The sequence below is a fragment of the Balaenoptera acutorostrata genome, chromosome 13, assembly GCF_949987535.1.
Source record: "Balaenoptera acutorostrata chromosome 13, mBalAcu1.1, whole genome shotgun sequence".
Classification (NCBI taxonomy): domain Eukaryota; kingdom Metazoa; phylum Chordata; class Mammalia; order Artiodactyla; family Balaenopteridae; genus Balaenoptera; species Balaenoptera acutorostrata.
Genome location: NC_080076.1, coordinates 45,891,454 through 45,906,939, shown reverse-complemented (window position 1 = coordinate 45,906,939; position 15,486 = coordinate 45,891,454).

The following is a 15,486-nucleotide window of genomic DNA, read 5'->3' as shown; positions in this document are numbered from 1 at the left end:
CTTGGTCTATGGTTTCCCCAGGGGGAAAAAGAGAGCCCAAGGTGGACCTCCAGCTTCCCCAGCATTTCAGACACTTCTCAGGAGGCCCACTTGGGTCTCTCCTCATGGGGATCACAGGGGGAAATCTGTGGGCCTCGACCACTGGGTATCAGATAGAGATGGAGAAGAAGAAGAGGACTTACAGCAAGCTCAGATCTACGCAGACTGTGTTCCTGCTTGCAGAAGAGCCTGGGTAGAGACTCTGGCCAGCAGCTCTGCCCATCTATGAAAGTATGTGTGTGTGTGTGTGTGTGTGTGTGTGTGTGTGTGTGTGTGTGTGTTTTGGGGGTGGAGGGGGACAGATACACCTAAGCCATTCAAAACAGGTTGGCAGGCAGGAGCAGGGCAGTGGGAAACAATTTGGGGGAGGATGAAGAGAGAGGAAGCAAGTGTCTCCTTGGTTCCGGCAGGGAAAATATGGCAACTGCCAGAAATGTGACAGATTTGTCACAAGCATGTGAAAACACCTCAAGAATGGTGTTTGCTCACATTATGTACCCTATGCCTAGTGCAGAGCATGGAACATCTTAAATATTCATTGGCTGAATTCAAAGCGAAGGTATGAATGAATTAACCATATAAATTAAAAAAAAAAAATCCTTTCTGAGTTCCCAGCCTGCTGGCCTGCTCTACGAAGCTCAGACTCAAGACTACAACATCACCTGTTGCCTGAGTTTCCAGCCTGCTAGCCTACCTTACAGATACCAGACTCGCCAGCCCCCATAATTGTGTGAAGCAATTCCGTGTTTTTAAGCTACAGATGTACTCAATGTGTAAATGAAATTATGCATGTCCAAGGCTCAGTAGTAGTGCAGAAACAACTAAATGCCCTTCACTGAACTACTAGTTGGAAAATTATGGCATACCCATAGCTAGAATTTGCAGCCATAAACAAGAAAGCTCTCTATATCCTTACTTTGCATTTTACCCAAGGCAATATTAAGTGAAAAAAGCAAGACATGGAATAAGGTGTATGGATGCTACCATTTGTATAAAGATAAGGGAGAAGATAGGGTGATACACACACACACACACACACACACACACACACACACACACACACACACCCACTGTCTCTGAAAAGACATATAAGGAATTGGTGATGTTGGGTAGTATTGGTTGTTTCTGGGGAACAAGAATATTCTTTCATAACTTTGAAATTTGGTCAAATATATTATGAAAACAAATCAATTTGAAATGAAATTTAAAAAGCACACCACATAACATTGTTAAAGAAGGGGTGCAGAATACTGGGTAGCTGCACAGAACTGCTCACGGGCTTGTGATTTCTCTGCCCTCTAGAGGCTGCCTTGAGAAGAACTTGACAAAACCGTTACTGTGGACCTCTCATCAGCCGGCCTCCAGTTAGTCTGGGGGCACAGGCCTGCAATGGCTGCTTACAGGATGGTTTTCCTCTGGCTACAGTGCCTTCGTTTCAGCTGGCAGCAGTGGTGCCTGTAATGGTGGTGTCAATGGCTATGAGAGAGGGAGGAATCAGAACTTGAAAAACCATAGCTCTACTGAAATCTCTTAGAATCACACATGTTGAAACAGAAATGAGGGCAGGTCTTCAGTCACTAATGAAATACTGATACTTCTTTATTATGGTCAAAAATATAAAACTAGAAAATAAAACCGTAGAATGACTTTTCTATTTATGAATGTAGCCTTTTACATAAAAAATGCCTTACATAATAAATCATGAGGTCAGATTTTAAATCCTGGCACACTCAACATGTATAAAAAGAACTTTGTGATCACATGCTCTCACTGCAGGCTGCAGCTGGAAAATATGGAAAATAAACAGTTTTTTTTAACTATTTAATCTTTTGAAATTTAAATATGTATTATAACAACAATAAACTTCTACCATCATACAGTCATTGTTAATATTTTTCATATTTGCTTCTAATTTCTTCCTAAAAAAACTAAGATGTATTTTCCGATTAGAAAATGATGACATAATCATTGTTGACAATGTTAAAATATGAAAACTGTAACGATGTTATTAGGGCTAACCAAACCAATATGAAATTGGCAGAAATAAGTTTATTGTTCTGTAATAAAAAATTTCAAGTCAACGCACATATTTATAACCTGTAAAAGTCTCCTCTAAAAGATCACCAAAGGGCTTCCCTGGTGGCGCAGTGGTTGAGAATCTGCCTGCCGATTCAGGGGACACGGGTTCGAGCCCTGGTCTGGGAAGAGCCCACATGCCGCGGAGCAACTAGGCCCGTGAGCCACAACTACTGAGCCTGCGCGTCTGGAGCCTGTGCTCCGCAACAAGAGAGGCCGCGATAGTGAGAGGCCCGCGCACCGCGATGAAGAGTGGCCCCCGCTTGCCGCAACTGGAGAAAGCCCTCGCACAGAAACGAAGACCCAACGCAGCCAAAAATAAATAAATAAATAAATAAATAAAAATAATAATAAAAAGATAAAAGATCACCAAAGACTGTTTATTTAATCCTGTTTTAATCAATGTTAAATTCTTTGCAAATTATTACATGATATATTTCAGTAAGAGTTTAAAGGAGGAAGAAGCCACCTATTTTATGTTCATTGTATGTGTTCTTAACAATCATCATTGAACAGTATTAAGTAGCCAGGGAGCAGATAGGTTGGTTTAGGTGCTTTGTAAACCCGGTTAAAGATACACCCTTTGATTTTCCAGAATATAAACTCTTGCCAGGACCTCTCCTCTCTCTGACCATTAAATGCTGTTGATCCTCAAAATTCTTTCCTGGACGTGTGTCCTCTATAAGCTCTTAGCACCAGTTCCTTGCATTCTCCTGGTTTACTTGTCACTTGCAGGCCGGTGACACCTGGATCACTATCTCCAACACTGGACTCCCCATTGATCCAGGCTTGCTGGATCTTTCCATACGTATATTCCCTGGGTGCATCTAACTCAATGTGTCTAATAGTGAACTCATCATCGTTCCCCCAAAACTGTTCCTTCATCAGCGTTCACTGACACCTGCTTAGTCAATCAGGAACCAGTGAGCACCCTTTGCTAGTCTCCCTCCTTGCCTTCATGTCAGATTTCTCAAGGTCCAATTTTACAGCCTAAGTGTTCTCAATCTCCTGCCCAAGATCGGGCTCTGAACATCTCTTACCTGCATTGTTTCAATCACTTCCTAATTATCCTGCCTGTATTCATTCTTAGCTTTCTCTGCATTCATCCACAATGCTGTCGGAAGGATGCGTTCGAAATGCACTTCTGGAGAGAAATTATCAGTTGAGGTCACACAACTTGGTCTATGAAAAACCATGAAGCCATATAATCCTACTGTATCTCCTGGTTTATTAAATTTATACTTTTTTAATATATGGAGAACTTTATAACATATAAATAAAAGTTTGTAAGGTCGTTTTCGACTTACAAATGCCTGACATATAACCATCTCTTACCTAGACATGGGTGTCTCATTCAGGAGTTCACTTCCTCCAATTTCGTGCTGAAAACAGAGCCTCCCCATTGTACAACTCCAAGGTTATTGAAGTCAGTGTGAGGGGCACCCCTTCAATGACAACGGCGCCCCCTAGTGTTGGCAACAGAGCGGTACTAACTGGATGTCTTCTCCCTATTGCGCTGGAATCACCGGGGATTCTAGCCTCTTCTCTGTTGCCTGCTTTCCCATCACCTTTACTTCCCATTTCCTTCCACTGCTGAGGACAAGTGCGATCTTCGCCCCTCCTGTTGCTTCTCGGGATGCCTGTGTGATTCCCTACTGCCACTTTGATCATCAGAGCCCTCTTTAATGGCCCAGGACTCCCTCTGATGCCACAAGAATCCTAGAAACCTCACTGCTAACTGCTGCTTCTGAGGCTATAAAGCAGCAGAACCAGAGTGGGCTGTATGGGAACTGGAGAGTGGGGAGATGTGAACTGACCCCACTGAGTGGAACCCAGAATTGACTTCCTCACAGAAATAATGCTATCATCCCGGCTATGTACTATTATTAATACCGTAATTAAGTACAGAGGTGCTAAATAGGACTTTAAGGGTCATTCTAGAAAATTACACTACTACATAAGCACTGTGGCTGTTGGAAAATGCATGCTTAACTGATTTAGAAAGGAACACTTGGAGTGTAATCAGCTGATAGTTGAGCCCAAATAAATGAATCATGTTAATGTTTAAAAATCCACTGGAGGCAATGCACACTTGAACTATTATATAATATCCATCTTCACCAATATGTGTATTTTCAGCTGTTTGCAGGAGTGGCCATTTTCCTGGAATCGGGTACACTGAGGTCAGACTTAGAATTGGAATAGTGTAGACAATGATCTGTATCCAAAGTCGGTTTCTAATGTTACTCCTCTTGCCCCTTTGCTCCAGCCTGACCGCGTTTCTTGAAAACACCAAGGTCATGTCCACCTTTGTGTGCCCCCATTGTCCGGAATACACTTCCCAAGATTTCTGCTTGACTCTCCCCACAGCTACATTTGTCCTCTCCCTATGACACCATAGCTGAGAACCCAGCTTCAAATAGGCTCCCATCCAACACCCTTGCTCTGCTTTATTTTTCTTTAAAATATATATTTACCTGAAAGATATGTTTGTTTGCTTCTTTTCTGCTTCTTCAACTAGAATGTAAGACTCACAGGGGCAAGGGATTTGTTCCTCATCTTCCCTGCTGAAACCCCAGGTGCCCGGCGTGGCACATAGATGCATAGGAGACACAGAACAATAAATATATGATTTCAAGGAATGAACGAATTAGTTTGCCATTCTTAATATGATGTCTTCTCTCTTTTCTTAGTCAGATTTGTTAGACTGTCTAATTGATCTCTTCAAAGGACACTGTGGTGCAAAGAATAATGCGGTTGTTAGAACAGGCCCTGAATCTGCTTGGAATTCTGGCCCCAGCACTTTCTAGCTTTATAACCTTGAACAAATTATCTCACCTCTCAAATCTCCACTCCTCATCTATAATATTGAGGTAACAAAAGAATTTTCCTCATAGGATGTGATGACAATTAAATGAGTTAATGCATATAAAGCTCTTAGTATAGGTGCCTGCCTATTGCTTAAATATCATTAAACCCATGGTTTTATAGTTCTATAGTGTGTGTGTGTGTTTTCAGGCATACGCTCACATGCACAGAGCTTTGCTTCTTAGTTAATAAATTTTTACTTACCATTTAAAATGTACTTTTTAGTGGTTTGGGGTTGTTGTTCATTTGCTAGATTCTGAAATTGGTTCTTTGGTGGTCATTTGCTCTAATTTTCTGGCTCTCTGATTGCTAGTCTGGCTCAAGTATCTCATTATTTTTCATTTATTGCCCAATTGAATAAATAGCAATCGAGCGTCTCCCAAATGTGGCTGGTGGAATATCAGGCACTAGGTTTTTTTAAAAAGCATATTTTTAAGGCTTTTTCAAGATCCTCTTGGGATGGGGGCCAGGAACATGTATTTAAACAGTTTCTCCAGATGATTCTTCTGTGCCGCAGAATTTGAGAGCCACCAAAAGAGGACCATGGGAATTGGCAGCTGCTCAGGTGTTGCTCAGACATCACATACATCAGAGTTCCCTGCACGAAGCCTTGCTCCTTCCTATTCTCCCTCCATTTCTCCTCTGTAGAGAACTGCCCCCAAGAGTTCTCTGCGCTGCGTATACCCGATAAGCCTTGGTTGGTATTCCTGAAGTTTTGGGCATTTTTTTCTATCTGCTCTCTTGGTTGAAAGGAGAAAAAAACTGACCCTGCTTGGCCCTTTTTACTGCCAACACTGGTGAACAAATGTATCCTCCAAATCCTTTAACAATGTACATGTATTCAAATCATCACACAGTACACATTGAATATATTGCAATTTTATCTGGCAATTATGCCTCAGTAAAACTGAGAGAGGGCTTCCCTGGTGGCGCAGTGGTTGAGAATCTGCCTGCCAATGCAGGGGACACAGGTTCGAGCCCTGGTCTGGGAAGATCCCACATGCCGCGGAGCAACTAGGCCCGTGAGCCACAACTACTGAGCCGGCGCGTCTGGAGCCTGTGCTCCGCAACGAGAGGCTGCGATAGTGAGAGGCCCGCGCACCGCGATGAAGAGTGGCCCCCGCTTGCCACAACTAGAGAAAGCCCTCGCACAGAAACGAAGACCCAACACAGCCATAAATAAATAAATAAATAAAAATTAAAAAAAAAAAACAGAAGCAATATTGTAACAAATTCAATAAAGCCTTTAAAAAATGGTCCACATCAAAATAATCTTAAAAAAAAAAAAAAGAAGGTCTCGTTAGAAAATGGCATTTGTTAATAGAGCTTCAGACCCAAAAATGGGACTTCTCTGGTACTGGAAACACGGTAACCTAACAGCTCTGCCTCTTGGTCACAAACCTATTTGATCTGAGATTTTTTTCAAATTCATTTACTTAAGAAATTAGGTCGTTCACTACAATTAATTTGGCAAGCCAAGACTGCCAGCTGCTCAAGTGAGATCCCCAATTTTCTCACAAACTGAATAAACACTAATTTGTTTGTTGATATGATTATGGAATTAGCAAAATGGCCTGTTCCTCAGTGTGAAAAATTAAGATCCAAGTTATTGCATGATGGCTTACCCCAGTTACAAGTTAAATGAAATGGAGACTCTATTGATCACAAACTAAAAAACCATTGTTAAAAATAAAGACCATTTGGACATAGTTTGAAACTGCAAGCTGTGATTTCCATGTGGTCCCCATGCTCTCTCTCTAATATGGGTCCCACATCTTACTGAAAATGGTGCTGATCCTTCCTAGACCTCTGTTCTCAGATTGCCTTCCTCCCATTATAAGAATCTTACATGTAATAGGTTAAATTTGCATTAAGACTTTATATTCTATATTCTCTATACACTTGTCCACTATTTGCATCAGTTTTTGAGATTCCAAAAAAATGCTGAAGGTTTATTATCTTCTCATTATCTCATTATTTAAATTCAAAAGAGATTAATTTGCAGAAAATGACACCTTTTACTCAGAAAAGTATCTGTGTGCCGTTGGGGGAAGGGGGTGCTTATTTGCTTCCTGCTCTCATTTCCACAGAGAGGAAGAAAGGGTACTGAAGATGCGTCCCGCCCCTCCTCCCCGCCTGCTTGCCTGGAAGCAAGGACGGACTCACCTGTCTGGAGACAGTGGAGGCAAAGAACGGACTCCCGTGTGGTTCTTTCTCAGTCTTCCTGCGGGGTCTCCATTTCTCCTTCAGTCCACCGTGAGCCGGGAACAGCCAGCAATGGACGTACCGGGGAGAAAGGGGGACCTGGGGGCCCAAAACGCTCTGGTCTGTATGGCTGGGGCTGAGGCAGGGTGGGATTCTCTGTCTTCCTGGAAAGATGAGCGTCTACACCTCTAATCAGGGGAGTGGGTGAAAAAGCTCTAGATTTGGGGTCAGACAGGAGTGTAAAAAACTCTACTCCAACTCAGCACACCAGGTAATTGTTTGAGATAATTATTTGATGTTGTTCTGGAAGGCTCAGTTAATTACTGTGTCAGGTTTCTGGTTTTTGTTTTTTTCTTCTCCAAATTTACTAGAAAGCAAGAAGAGGAATAATTATATTTCTTGAGTTGGGACACGCCCACTCACTAACTCCCTCACGCGGATCTCCAAATCATCCAATCTACAGCCTTGAAGACTCTGAATTAAAAGACTACTGGAAATTATTTCTCTGCATTTTACTTTAAATAATATTCACCAAGGGGCGGGGTGGGGGCAGAGCACTGAAATTCTGAGTAAGCATCTAAATTCAACACTAGATGTCACTATCCTAATATTCTGAATTATGTATTCAACCATTTTCCCCCCAATCTGTTTTATGTTCTTCCTAAAAATGATAGTAACAAATGCCAAATATTTGACCCTAGATTATCATTAGCCAGATGTTTCTTTTGGGGGTGGGCAGGAGGTTTGCTCCTCCCTGCCCCTTGTCTAAGCTCTGAGAACATTAAGTCTGAAGTCTAACAACCATGTTATTGTCTCAAGCAATGGTTCTCAATCTTGGCTGCACATTAAAATCACCTGGGAGATTTTTTGAGTACTTATGCATGAGCCCCTCCCAAAGACTCATGTAGATGGTACAGGGTGGGCTGTGAATAGCAGCATTTGTTTAAAATTCATCAGGATGTTCTAATGGGAGGACAAGGTTGAGACCTCTGAACTGCTGGTAAACGGCTCCTACCTTGAGTCTACAGCAGAATCACCCATGAGGCCCCTCGCAGACCTCCCGAATCAGAATTTCTGGCATGGAGCCCACAAATCTGTATCGTTCAATGATCCAGCTGAGCCCTGGACGAGCATCTGGGAGGCGCCAGAATGGATTTCCACTTCTCCTCTCATATATCCTCCATGATTTGTTCAGATAAGCTGTTATCATGCCATCTGCTGGATCTCCAATGCAAGCCCCAGTCACTTCATATCTAGATTACTCTAGCAAGTCTGTCTTTTCCCGTCTTCAGTTTCTCTTGAAACTGCCGCAAGATTTGCTCCTAAAACATAACTTTGCTGCAGATATTTTGACAGAGGATACATTTTGCCATTGTGCCAAATCAAAGGTTCCTGGCAAAGCATAAAATCACCTCTTTAAAGAACTGCTTCATATCAAGTACAGAACTTTAGCAAACGCTGCTGACCCTCGTCCATTCCCAACCCTCAACCAGTTGGGATCAGAGTCACACCCCAGCTGTGGCCCTTATTCCCTCTCCAGATTATCAGTATCTGGAACACCTCCTCCACTTCCACCAGGAGCCACCTCAGTCCTCACCCCATCACTCTTTATCACCCCACGGATACAAATTAGCAAAGGTTTGAGGCTCAGCGCTAGGGCCTGAGAACTGATATTCTGCAGATTACCTGATGACCTAAAAGCTTGGGAGTTTACTGACGTTTCTCCCCCTATATCACACCAAAGTCTCTTCACCCCCTCCGCCTCCAAGATTTGGACTCCACACCCTCTATCAAAGCCATCTGCAGCTCAAGGAGTAATGACAGATTAGCTGCCACTCTTTGGGGGGCAACTTGAGCCATGGTATTGGGTATGTCTGGTCACAGAAGTGGGAAGGGATATTTTCAAGGGAGACAAAGTTGGTGGAGCATGAGAATTCAAGCTGGCATTGACAATGACCATTGCTACTGAAGCTGTGTAGCTGATAGCTTAGGTCACCTCATTGCACGGGACTGCTCAGGCTTCATCGTGGGGAGCAGAGCCCTGTGTTCCCGTGGGTTTACCCTCCGGTCCAGCAAGAGCAGCTTCCTGGTGCCCCCCCAGGAGGCTACTCCAACGTCTCAATGGCCCTGGCTGTCCCTTGAGCCTCCTGACCATTTTGCTGACTCTCTTTACTTCTCAAACCTGCCCCTCATTCCATGCAAACTCCCATCAGCACATATTGTCTTATTCCCCTTGGGAAGTGGCCTCCTCTGCCTCTTCGTCACTTATTTCCTTTAACACAGAGAACTTTACCAATTTGCCTGGATCCTTGTAGTTTTTGCCCTCTTACGCATCTCTTCCCCTCATTTCCCCTACAGAGCCTCACAACATGTCCTCAAATTAATATTTTCTGATCTGCATTCTTACCCCAATTTCTTCACCACTTTACTTCCTCTTAGCAGAGGAATCTGTGTAGTCCTTTTTTACACTAATTCGGATTGTATGATTGAAGCACTTTTTATCAATCCCCGTCACTTGCTGACACAACACAAACTGTCAGTAAATGATTGACAAGACAGTCTGTTCTCTTACAATTAAAACAGATTATAGAGCATTTCTTACCGTAGTTCAGTTTTGCAACTACAGCATAAATTCTGTGAGCACAGGCAAGGAGAAGCATATTTTTATCTAGATTAAGTCAAAGCTACTTCCTAAGTAATTTTCAAGGCTTATAAACCTCCAAATTCATCGGCAAGATTGACGGCAATATATCAGTCATTATGAAATTTCTCCGTTACAAATGAAATTCATGATTAGATGTCACAGTAATTGCTTCATGACATCATATAATTAAGGGCACAGGGGAGGAGGAAATGGAGCCAGCATGTTAGATGTAAATTCCTTCTCATGCACACCACTATAATTTCATACCCTAACAACAGAACTTGACAGGCAGTCGAAAACAGACGGCAAGTTTCTTAAAAAATATAATGATCCCTAACAATGTTCACCTCTTAACAAACTTTGAGAAAAAAGGATGAAACATATTTCATTGCTGGTGCCTGGTACACAGCAGTGATTCAATAATTACTTATCACATAAAGTCTTGAAACCTGAGACTTTCCTTTGTGTCATTCCATTCTGCCTAGAACAGTAACATAAACCTCCCCTCTTTCTGGGACTAAATCCTAACTTTTCAGGGCCCGCAGATTACCTAATTTCTTTCCAGTTAACTCCCATCTTTAGATGTTGAGTGGTCATAGATAAATTGTCTTTTTGGTTCTGCCTGTAATTATAGAACTTTAAGCAACTTTCTGGGCTTCACAGATTAAATGAGAAGGTTCACTGGAAGGTCATAACTCCGAGCTTTAACATGTTAACGTGTGTTATTTTCTGAGACTGTCAGTGTCACGTGCCAGGAGGTGCCAATCTCATCTACCTTCCTTAGTTCTCTGTACCTCTTCCCTCCCTGTCCTCCCCTTCACCCTCATGCCCTCTCTTCCCACCTTCCCACACCCCAAAATGGATAAAGCTAAATTCTTAACATATTGTTAGTAATACAGACTCTCAGGGGTCCTCAGTCCTGGATGTGAGAAATCAGAGATGGGAGTTCCTGCTCTGATTCCTAGGATTACAAACCTGTTACAAAATCACGAACGTACCAAGGAGTGATAAAATTGTTAATGGGGTGATGGTGGGAGGGGTATGTGTGGCAGAGAGGACGGTGGGAGGGGATAGGGGAGAACTTGGGAAGCAAGTTGACTGAACTGAGTGCAGGTCCCAGGACAGCAGGAGAGACTGGGTTACCTCAGGTAGGTTTGTCAAATATTCAGTGAGAAATAGGCGACAACGCAGATTTATTACATTGAAATTCATTTTAACCTGCTTCACAATTTCGCCTAAGGCCAGCTGTAGTCATCCACTCATGTCTACTAGAAGTTAAACACATCCCAGAAATAAAGACACCTCATGAGCTCGGTCTAAGTATTGTACTTCTTCTAATTAAAAGTAGGGTTCTTCAGAAACAGACTCACAGACATAGAGATCAGACTTGTGGTTGCCAAGGGGAACGGGGGAAGGGAGAGGGATGGACTGGGAAATTGGGTTTGGTAGATGCAAACTACTACATTTAGAATGGATAAACACCAAGGTCCTACTGTATAGCACAGGTCCAATCTCCTGGGATAAACCATAATGGAAAAGAAAATTTTTTGAAAAGAATGTCTATTTGCGTAAAACTGAGTCACTTTGCTGTACAGCAGAGATTGACACAACATTGTAAATCAGCTATACTTCAATAAAAATAACTAAATTTTAAAAATAAAAATAAAAGTAGGATTCTCTGGCAAAAGCAAATTATAAATACAGATAGGTCTTTATGTGTGTCCTTTAAACACGGAATTACCAAGAGCACAAGATAAATGAGAAAATATTTATTTGCTCAGTTCATCTCTCCAAAATATCACCTTTTAATAAAGCAAAGGTAAATTTATTAGAACTTTCTGCCAAAGAGAGAAGACAATCTTAGCAGCATCTCAGAAGGGGGAACTCAGAAGTGAGATATTTATACGGCTCTGGGGTCTGAGCTCAAGTGTTTTAAGATGGGTCTTCAAGGCAGGGAAATTTATATCTGTTTATATTATACATAAAGTTTACTTTTACATGTAATACATAAATGTTACTTTATTATTACTTTATTAATTTATTTATATTTAGGTTGGTGGACACAGCAAAGCAAGGGTCTTGAATAAGTAACCTGTGGTTAATAAACAAGATTTTGCCCAGGTAAGCAATCTATTATCTCCAATAACTTGGTTTATGGAATTTCCTGAAGCAAACAGTGAAGTTATTTATTGGTTTTCTCTGAACAAGTGTTTTCAGGAACAAACAACTAAGTCATGTTGATGCAGGAAGGCTACAGTTTTAGGTAAATCGCATTGACACACTTATAACAAGAATGTCTTAAAGAAGGAGGGAGGAAACTTTTAGAGGTGACGGTTTTGTTTGTGGCATTGGTTATGGTCATGGTTTCACAGGTTTACACTTATCTGCAAGCTCATCAAGATGTATATATTAAATAAGAACAGCTTTTTGTAGGTCAATCATACCTCAATTTTAAAAATAATTTCTTTTAAGTATGTGCCTTTGTTATAATTAATGGGTAAACAAGGTAGAAAAGACACATGGAGAATCTAAGAGTAGCTAAATTGTTCCACATGAGAAAGAGCTTGGAGATACCCATGGAGAAGAAATCTGGGGAACAGAGAGAGTAGGAAGAGCTTGACGAAGCTGGGACTGGGAGTCAAGAGGAGAAAACTAGTTTGGTGGCAAAGAGCAGCATGTATGGGCTTCCCTAGCTGCGCAGTGGTTAAGAATCCACCTGCCAATGCAGGGGACACGGGTTCGATCCCTGGTCTGGGAAGATCCCACGTGCCGCGGAGAACTAAGCCCGTGCGTCACAACTACTAAGCCTGCGCTCCAGAGCCCACAAGCCACCACTACTGAGCCTGCGTGCCACAACTACTGAAGCCCGCGTGCCTAGAGCCCGTGCTCTGCAACAAGAGAAGCCACCGCAATGAGAAGCCCGCGCACCACAACTAAGAGTTGTCCCCGCTCGGCGCAACTAGAGAAAGCCTGCGCGCAGCAACGAAGACACACACAGACAAAAAATAAATAAATAAATAAATAAATAATGAATAAATTAAAAAAAAAAAAGCAATGTGTAGAATAGAAAGACAGGGGAGGGAGTAGATAGGAGAGCTACTGTGGAGAGTGGAAGAGTTATCTAAATACTAGTATTAGTATTTAAATTAAATACAATTATATTTAAATTAATACAATTATATTTAAATTAAATTCAATTATATGAAAATGCAATATATATTCCAGTTTCCAGATTCTCAAGAAATGTTTGGTAAAGCCAAACACTGGAGCCCAGTTTGTGTTTCTTTTATATGTGTAACCATTCAGAAACTGGCCTCGTGAGGGATGGGACTTTTAGGTCCCACTGGCTGATCTCCAATGTTCAGATGCCAGGAAATGTGTACATGGTGGTTGTCCTTTAAACACCGTAACAACATGGATGAAACTGGAGGGCATTATGCTGAATGAAATAAGCCAGGCAAAGACAAACGCTGCATGGTATCACTTGTATGTGGAATCTAAAAAAGCAAGGAAAGAAAAAAAAATCAAACTCATAGAAACAGAGTAGAAGAGTGGTTGCCAGGAGCTGGGGGCCGGGCAAAGAGGGACAGCTTGGTAAAAGGACACAAGCTTTCAGTATAAGATGAATAAGGTCTGAGGATTTAATGTAAAACATGGTGACTAGAGTGGATAATACTGTATTACATAATTGAAATTTGCTAAAAGAATAGAACTTAAATGTTCTCACCAAAAATGCAAAAGTAAAATGATGGTGATGGATGTGCTCATTAACTCGATGTGGGGAATCCTTTCACAAGGTATATGTATATCATCACATTGTACACATTGGAAATATTTGAGAAAAAGAATAATATTAAATATGAGGGACAATTTAAAAAATTTAAAGCATTTATAGAAAAATATTAAAAATTTTTAAATACAAAATAAAAGCAGTAAAGATTGCAAGTCTAAGTCATCCTTCAATAAAAATGTCAGGTTAGAAATATTTCAATTTTTTAATAAAGCAGCATCCCCCCCCAAAAAAAACCCTTGTAATAAAAATATTTCTAAGGAATAAAAAGAAAGAAAATGTCAGCTGGTAGACTCTAAATTCACCCTGAGAGGCTCTGACAGCAAATGGGATGAAATTTGGTGTCTAAAGATAGAAACTTTGATCATAGTTATCAGCATAACCAGTCAAGAAGAAAAAGAGACCTCAAAGAGTAGAGGAAATAAAATGGATAAAATAAAGTAAAATTATTATATCCAGACAGTGAAACCATTTGAGAAAAATCAAAATAACAGATCAAGACCAGAAAGGAAGAATTCGATATTTGAAAGGAAATAGTAGCCAAAATATCAAAATAGGATCAACATTATAAATGTTAGCTAGACTCCATTTCCAAACTAGAAAGATATTGGGAGAAATACAAAAGGTGAGATAAAAAGAAAAGGGAATTATAGCAATAGTTTCCTGACTTGAAACCCTGTCATTAGTAGATGCCATATTAGGTAACTTCTTCGGCATTTTATTTCATTAATAACTCAAAACAACCACTTGCAGTGAATATTATACCATTTTTCAGATGAAAATCCCAAGGGTCACTTCCTTGATATCATATAGCTTTGTAGTAGTAGAGTTAGGATTTGAGTACAGATGAGTCATTCTAAAGCTGGTGTTCCTTACTGCTTATGGTCTATACTGTTATTTTGGTGTGTTGTTATAGGAATACCTGGGTGAGGTTTATTGTCATGAACTACAGATTCTGATGGGAAGAAAAAGGTTTTCCCCAGCTCACAAATATCAGGCACCATTGTACCGACAGAAGGTTAACTAAGCCTCATGATGCTAGATGAACTCAGAGACATAATCAAAACATAAAATTAGTCTGAATAAACTCCCACAAAATGACTGCCTAATATGTGAGAAGACTTCCTTTTAAACAAGCATGGTAATAGCTTCTAAATAAGCCAGATAAAATTAAAACCAGACTAATCCAAGGATAACTAAAAGCCAACAAATCCCTGGATATTAAAAGGTAGAGACACTACAAGTGTTTCTTACATCACTAATCTCCTCCAAGTGTACCATGAAGATGTGCTCCCAGTTGTTTTCCTAATGAAATGTTACTGAAACTTCTTTTAAATTATCATTTTCTTTCAAATTAGAATACACATACCGGGGCTTCCCTGCTGGCGCAGTGGTTGGGAATCTGCCTGCCAATGCAGGGGACACGGGTTCGAGCCCTGGTCTGGGAAGATCCCACATGCCGCGGAGCAACTAGGCCCGTGAGCCACAACTACTGAGCCTGCGCGTCTGGAGCCTGTGCTCCGCAACAAGAGAGGCCACGATAGTGAGAGGCCCGCACACCGCGATGAAGAGTGGCCCCCGCTCGCCGCAACTAGAGAAAGCCCTAGCACAGAAACGAAGACCCAACATAGCAATCAATCAATCAATCAATCAAATAAATCTTTAAAAAAAAAAAAAAGAATACACATACCAAGAAAAGAGGATTTTAGTGCAATCTTTCAGGAAAACAAAACAAACATTATATCCAGGAGCACAAAAGCTGGGAGTTCATAATCAGCCACTTAAGCCTTGGAATATTTTCTTAAAAAAAAAAAAAAAAAAGCGATGGTAAGGAAAAGATGAGTAAAAGGTTAAAAGTTCTATA